At 36.1% G+C, this 6,473-nt stretch overlaps 1 long non-coding RNA gene across 1 annotated transcript; it reads left to right on the top strand.

Annotated features, from left to right (window-relative positions):
- Nucleotides 1-769: 769 nt before the first annotated feature.
- On the top strand, nucleotides 770-3,797 carry LOC142750942 (uncharacterized). Its single transcript, XR_012882644.1, has 2 exons — nucleotides 770-838; nucleotides 3,601-3,797. It is a non-coding gene; the product is annotated as an uncharacterized LOC142750942 (long non-coding RNA).
- Nucleotides 3,798-6,473: the final 2,676 nt, after the last annotated feature.

The following is a 6,473-nucleotide window of genomic DNA, read 5'->3' on the forward strand; positions in this document are numbered from 1 at the left end:
TGCAAGATCATAAATCCTCAGTTCTTGTGCATGATTCTTTGGTTTTGGTAATGGCATATTTAAAGTACGGTATGGCCTCCTATAGAGTTGTTAAAAATTCTACTAGCCTTTTTTTTTGTGTTGTGTTTTTTTTTTGTTTTGTTTTTTAATTCTTTATTTAAGGATTTTCAAACAAAAAGAGGGAGGATACAGAAATAAAAAAAAAAAAGGGAGGGGGTAACAAATCATCTTAACAATGCGAACCAACAATGTGTCTCAAACAATATAATCAGGTATAATAATGTACGGCCACCATAGGCAATCTTATGCTCAACACGAGAACCTATTTTGAATCAAACTCATCTGTAAAATTTTCCGAATTTTCCGGGATATTGTGCAGATGTGTTTTTACCTGTCATACTGTTTGAAGCATCTTTACCAGGAGTTAAACTTTGGGGGTTTACAGTGTTTGTTGTGGCACCTGGGCCTGAAGGCCTGAGGGGGAGTTCATTGGCCACTCTACTACAATAAGGAATATCATTGTTTTTTCTATCTCTATATTGTTTATTATTCCCATTCGATGACATTGTCCCTGTTCTATGACATCACTGTGGACCTAAGCCATTAGTTATGACATCACTATGTTAATTATTTCCATACAATGAAATCACTACGTGCAATATCCCTTTCCTATGACTCCACTGTGTTTTTTTATCAATGTACTGTGACATCACTTTGTTCATTGTTCCTGTTTTGTGATGTCTTTACCTCATCCCTGTACCGGGATACAGTGTGACATTAGTGTGTGCAACAACCCTTCTCTATACAGTGTTTTTTATCCATGTACTGAAACATCACTGTAGGTATTCCTCCTGTCCTTTGACATGACTATTTGTATTATTCATGTACATGCACAACTGTTTATTATATCTGTATTGTGATATCAATGTGTTTATCATCTCTGTACTGTGATATTATTGCATTTATTATTCTGGTACTTTGTGGATTTTGCATTGTTGTCCTAGCAACTCCAGGTTATGCCTTTTATCCTTACAACCTAGTTATTACAAGGCCACCTATAAAATGTTGGATCCTCCATCTTTCAGTTATAGGCAGACCCAGAAATGTGACCTTAGAAAGGAGGCCCAGTAGCCATACAGGGAGAGAAGGTCTCAGGTAGAGCGCTCAAGCTAATCACTTAAAAAGTCATCTGAAGGTCCAGTACCAATAAGCCTCCTTTGACTTCCGGGTTTTCCAAAACAAGTCTAGCGTAGCCATTTGTTTTGCCACCTAGCACCATTTCACATTTTAATGCCATGTAATCAAAAAATTTATGCACAGTAGTCTGGCTATGTTGTCTGCACTGCCTTCTCATACTGTATGCAGTCTAGGCATTTATCTTCTCCTTATGCATGAAATGCCTTAAATGTCTTATGGCATTTTATTTAGAACAATGTAAAGAAGACTAAGCCTTTGCTGTAATAACGTATCTACAGAAATGAACCCAAAACTAACAAACAGCCCAATCCCTCTAACTAATAAATCAAAGCAGAATAACTTCTTCATGCTAAAAGATTATCCCTGCCTATACCTGTAGTATGTTAGTAGACCAAAATCAAAGGGAAGTTGGGCATAAATGTCTCACCCACAAAATGGCACAATCATCTGCAGCACCCCTGTGTAGTGATCCTGGACCAAGCAGCCAACGTCAAGCGATAGCCTTTTTCAGTCTCTAGTAGTAGCAGCAAGTGATTTACTAAACCTCAACTGGTGCCCAACTGGTGTTGAGACTTCATACTAAGGCATGTCTTTCTTAAGGAACAACCTGTCTCTAGCCTAGAACCATGAGCTGTTAGGGCTAGCTGCCCTTAGCAATGGTGAGCATTCATTATTGGACAGAGATGATAAGCAATGGCAAGTAAGGTAATATCAAATTACTAGGCAATATCAAGGACGAGTCTCAGGATGACAGGAGATCCTGTCCATATTGTTCTTCTCACCTTTTTAACTGTGTTCTTTTGATACAATTGTTATTTATATTTAATAAAGATATTATTGGTATATACATTGGGCATTATATCCTTAGTTTTACATTTGCATGTAGGTTTTGATATGTACTTATGAAGAGACCTTTATGGTTTAGTTAGAGGTAATTGTAGGTTTTGCTTAAATGCTTTATGTAGGCAAGGAGATTGCTGAGAATGACAAAATAAATGCAAAACAAGAACAAATGTGCTTCTTGCATCAGCCTAGAGAAAAGGGTTGCACTCCTGGGAACCCAGGTTTCTAGGTTCAGACCTCTGCAGAAACATTACATCCTCCTATTCCACTTCATTTTCACCTTTAAACCTTTCATCATCCCATCAATGCAGATCAGTGGCCCCACCACCCTAACTCCTCTCTGGAACATGTTCTTCTCCAACATGCCATGATTTAATAAGAATCACCTTTCACTCTAAACCCCTCTTTATTTTTTTTAATTTTTTTTGTTCTAGGAAATGCTTTGTTTGTCAGGTGACTACTACAAACTTTACTCACTTTGAATATTTTTCTAGGTTTGCAAACTTAATTTTGCCAAGTTTTATAAACATTTTTTTTCAGACTTAAGTCATTCCTTTACAAAGAGCATTCTAAATTCTCATTTTTACATCTGACAGTTCAAAAGCACATTTAAACTATTAACAAATGATCGAAGTAAACCAAAGCCGTCTGCGCAACGGAGTTAAAAACCTAATAAAAGTACATTTTCTGATCTTCGATGTCTAAGGCTTTATAAACAGCAAGGTCAAGAAAGGACATTTTAATAGGATGTTGAAGAAAATCACTTCTGATGAGACTTCAGGCAGCATAACATGCAAAGTTGATCTACAATCCAGCAAAAGGGCTCTCAAGAACCCCTTATCATTCAGCTCCTTGGTTGCTTCATTAATACTTTTGAAATTTCCCTGCATATTTTTCTGTATTTTAAAGTATTGGATATATCTGAGCCCAAGGGAAAAATGCTTGGTTGTGAACTAGTTAATGGCAGAATGTTGTTATCCTGTCTTCATAAACTCAGAATATGCTAATTTTGTGCCTCTTTTCGAAAGACTAGCAGGAAACGCTTAGACAAAGCTGATGCATTTTTCTGATTACCTGAAATGTTGGGGAAGTTGGAGAGCTCATTGTATTTCATGACCTGACAGGAAAGGTCGAAGCCATCGGCACTAGTTTCTGATTACAGAAAGAAAAATAAAAACACAAGAGAATATATTAGCTATGCTACTCTTAGTTGGAAGACACATATACTAATTGGAAACTTAGAGATCTGCCAAAGCATGGTAAAACATGCTGATCAATCTATTAAAGGATTTACTCATGTTTTGTGCCTTGAGCAGTAGATGAAATACTTTAATTCGTTTAAAAAAGATTCACGTTTTCTTATTTTCCAAAATTTAACTTGAATTTTTCAAAAAAGTATAAACACTACAGTACATGGCCAACCATATGTGGACACTCACAAGTAACATCCATGCAGCATGTACGTACTTGTGGGACTACATTCCAAAAGCATGGGTATCGTAATGGAAATATTATTGAATTTGTACCTATAACAGCTTTCATACTTTTCAATATATTTAGGAACATGGCTGCTGGAAATCACATCTATTCAACCAGAGGGTAAAGCATGATTTTTCCACAACTCAGAAGTCCAATCCAGTCCAATCTATGCCACTCTGGATTGATACTTGGTATTAGCCATGAAGCTGTCGGAGAACAGTTTTTTCATTCAAGAGGCAGCTTGAAACTTAATAGTAAAAGATAATTGATACACACTACATTTTTTCAATTTTGTTAGCTTGTAAGATTTATTGCTTTGGATTTTAACTGTTGTTGTTTCTTGATGTGTCAAGGGGTTGTCCACTTTTTTCAATCCTTGTTTATTAGTAGGGTTCCCCCAAAATAAGCTTCTCAGGTTGTCCCACTGATCAGCTGTAACCTGCAGTGGTACTCGCCAACAAGTGTTCATTTCCCCCCAGAGCCACCACAGGAGAAAGGAAGCAGTACATGGTGCCCACTGAAATAAATTGGCTGTCCATATAATACACAGACATGCTGGGTCATCCAGTGAGAAAGATCATCTCTCTGTAGACTGTTTTAGCTCTAGCTAATTGGTGAAGGTCCCAAACAAGGGACCCCCTTAAATAACGCAAAATTCCCTAAAAGGGTATTTAAAAGTTTGAGCTAGCTTTATCAGCTTTACATAAACGGTATTTCAGTTAAAAAACAAACATTATATTGATTATTTTTGTCTATGAAGATTTCGCACTTTTATATGTATTTCTTGTAAGAAATAATACTACAAATTATGTGTAATAGATCACTGGAGATGGGTCCTTAACTTTGGCATTTATTGTGATTGCCAAATTGAACTATTTATTTTCTAATATGATGCAATTTTAACGGCTTCATATGAAATTTTGGTTTTCCTCTGGATCATCACAGTAGTATATTAGGTTAAATTTGATGGACTTGTGTCTTTAACAATTATGTTACTATGTCAAGACTAGTATTTGGAATCAAAACCATTTACTTTTTTGCTTAACTGCTTGATTGATGTACATTTGGTTGGAAAGCTGTAGACATATGAACTCACATTGGCTCACATCCAGGTAAAGAACTAGAATATGTACAAATCGGTACCAATGTATTTTTTAGAAATAAGCTGTTGCCAGACATCTCTTTCATTGCTTATCTCCTGGGAATCAAAACAATGACTTGATGAAATCCAACAACTCACTCTTTCTTTCACCTAACATTTACCATTAACTGAGCTGGTTTTACCAGAAATTGAAGGCTTTGGCAGACTTTAATCTAATGTGTATGTGCAGTTTAAGACTGGTAATAATGTCTAAATGACTCTAGCACAGATACTCATGCAGTGGAGAGACAACTTCATTTTACATGGCACCCCAGACAGGCTGTATGGTCATCAAGTGATCAAAAAAATTGGATAAGGATGCTGCATGCTACATATTGACCTCATGTTTCATCAAGGATATGAACAATGTTCATACTACTGGTTAAGCTAAAAACAAAAGGTCTAGCACTTAGCCGTGACCTCAAAATCTATTTCAAGGAACCCCACAACTGATAATTCTTAACAAAAGTCCATAGTTATTTACAGTCAGCCCCTAATAGACTGAGCAATATAAAGACAGCCAAACATAATTTATCATATGTAAACCAATTTGGACACGGCATTAGCAGAGATTTACATCGTAGACCAATAAGTCCTCTACTTGCAAATTGGATCTTACATATACTGACTTTTTTCCAGTTTTCCTGGTACGTTTAGTTTGACTTGTTCTCTAATTCTCAGAGGCTTATAAATATATGTATATTTTTAAACCCAAAGTGTGAAGCACCTAATTAATGAATCTGGCTTTGAACAGATGGTATGTTTTATTCATTGTGTATTTTTTCTTGTTCTATCCTCGTTCTGTGTAACTACCAGTTGAAATCCTTATAATTAAACCCTTTTGCATTCGAGACGATGGGGTTAGTATTTTAACGAGACGAGTAAGGGGTCACTTTCATGATCATTACCTGCAGAGAGTGATTTTTTTTTGTGATGTAGTGCAATAGAACAATGAGATCTTAACTTAGCAAATGTGTTAGAATGATGGAATGGAAAAATGGGATACGAGAACTGAACAGATGGAGATTAGAAACAAATATAAGTCAGTGCTACATGATAAGATCATGTGTTAAGGTTCTAGAAAATACTTGTTATATTCAAGTACATTTCTTGACATAGAAAGTATAATATGTGTGACAGTGTGTGTTTTTAAAGTGCTGCACAACAATCTTATATTTTAACACTTTTTTTTTTCTGAAAAGGGGTTAGTCCTTGTATGTGTTATGCAGCCACCAAAGTAAGTGTAAACTATCAATTTCTATATTATTTATCGTTGTGGCTTTGATTAAATTAGAAAAGGTTCTCCATTTTCGGTATCATCAATAACTGCTTAAAGAGCACGGTTGTAGCTAAGGGGCAATGTTGGGGCGTGTGCCGCTGGTGCTGGATGCCCGGTGGAATGCCAACATCCCACTATGTCTTGACCAGGTATTAAGATACAGTGGTGGTCGGCAAACTGAATTTTCTACTTATTCCAGCCCAAATGAATCTAGATAATCTTGAATGATATTACTGGTCCAAAATTGGTAGTGTATAGAATTATTGGATTTGCTATCAATTTGCTATAACAGCAGATTGAAGTCAGATCCAAGGATCCCATTCTCTACCTTATTTCGATCAGTAATATAATTCATCATTATCTAGATTATTTTAGGGTGCACTAAGTAAAAAATTGTATAGAAGCCAATCTGGTAGAACGCTCCTGGCCTACCCTCTGTGTCTTGTCCTCCCCAATGTTCTATGCTACCTGTTATTTCTTAGTAAAAAAAAAAAAACAGTTGCACATTTTTATTTCTTAGTAACAAATTAGGGT

This window comes from Rhinoderma darwinii, chromosome 3 (genome assembly GCF_050947455.1).
Source record: "Rhinoderma darwinii isolate aRhiDar2 chromosome 3, aRhiDar2.hap1, whole genome shotgun sequence".
NCBI classification, from domain to species: Eukaryota; Metazoa; Chordata; class Amphibia; order Anura; family Rhinodermatidae; genus Rhinoderma; species Rhinoderma darwinii.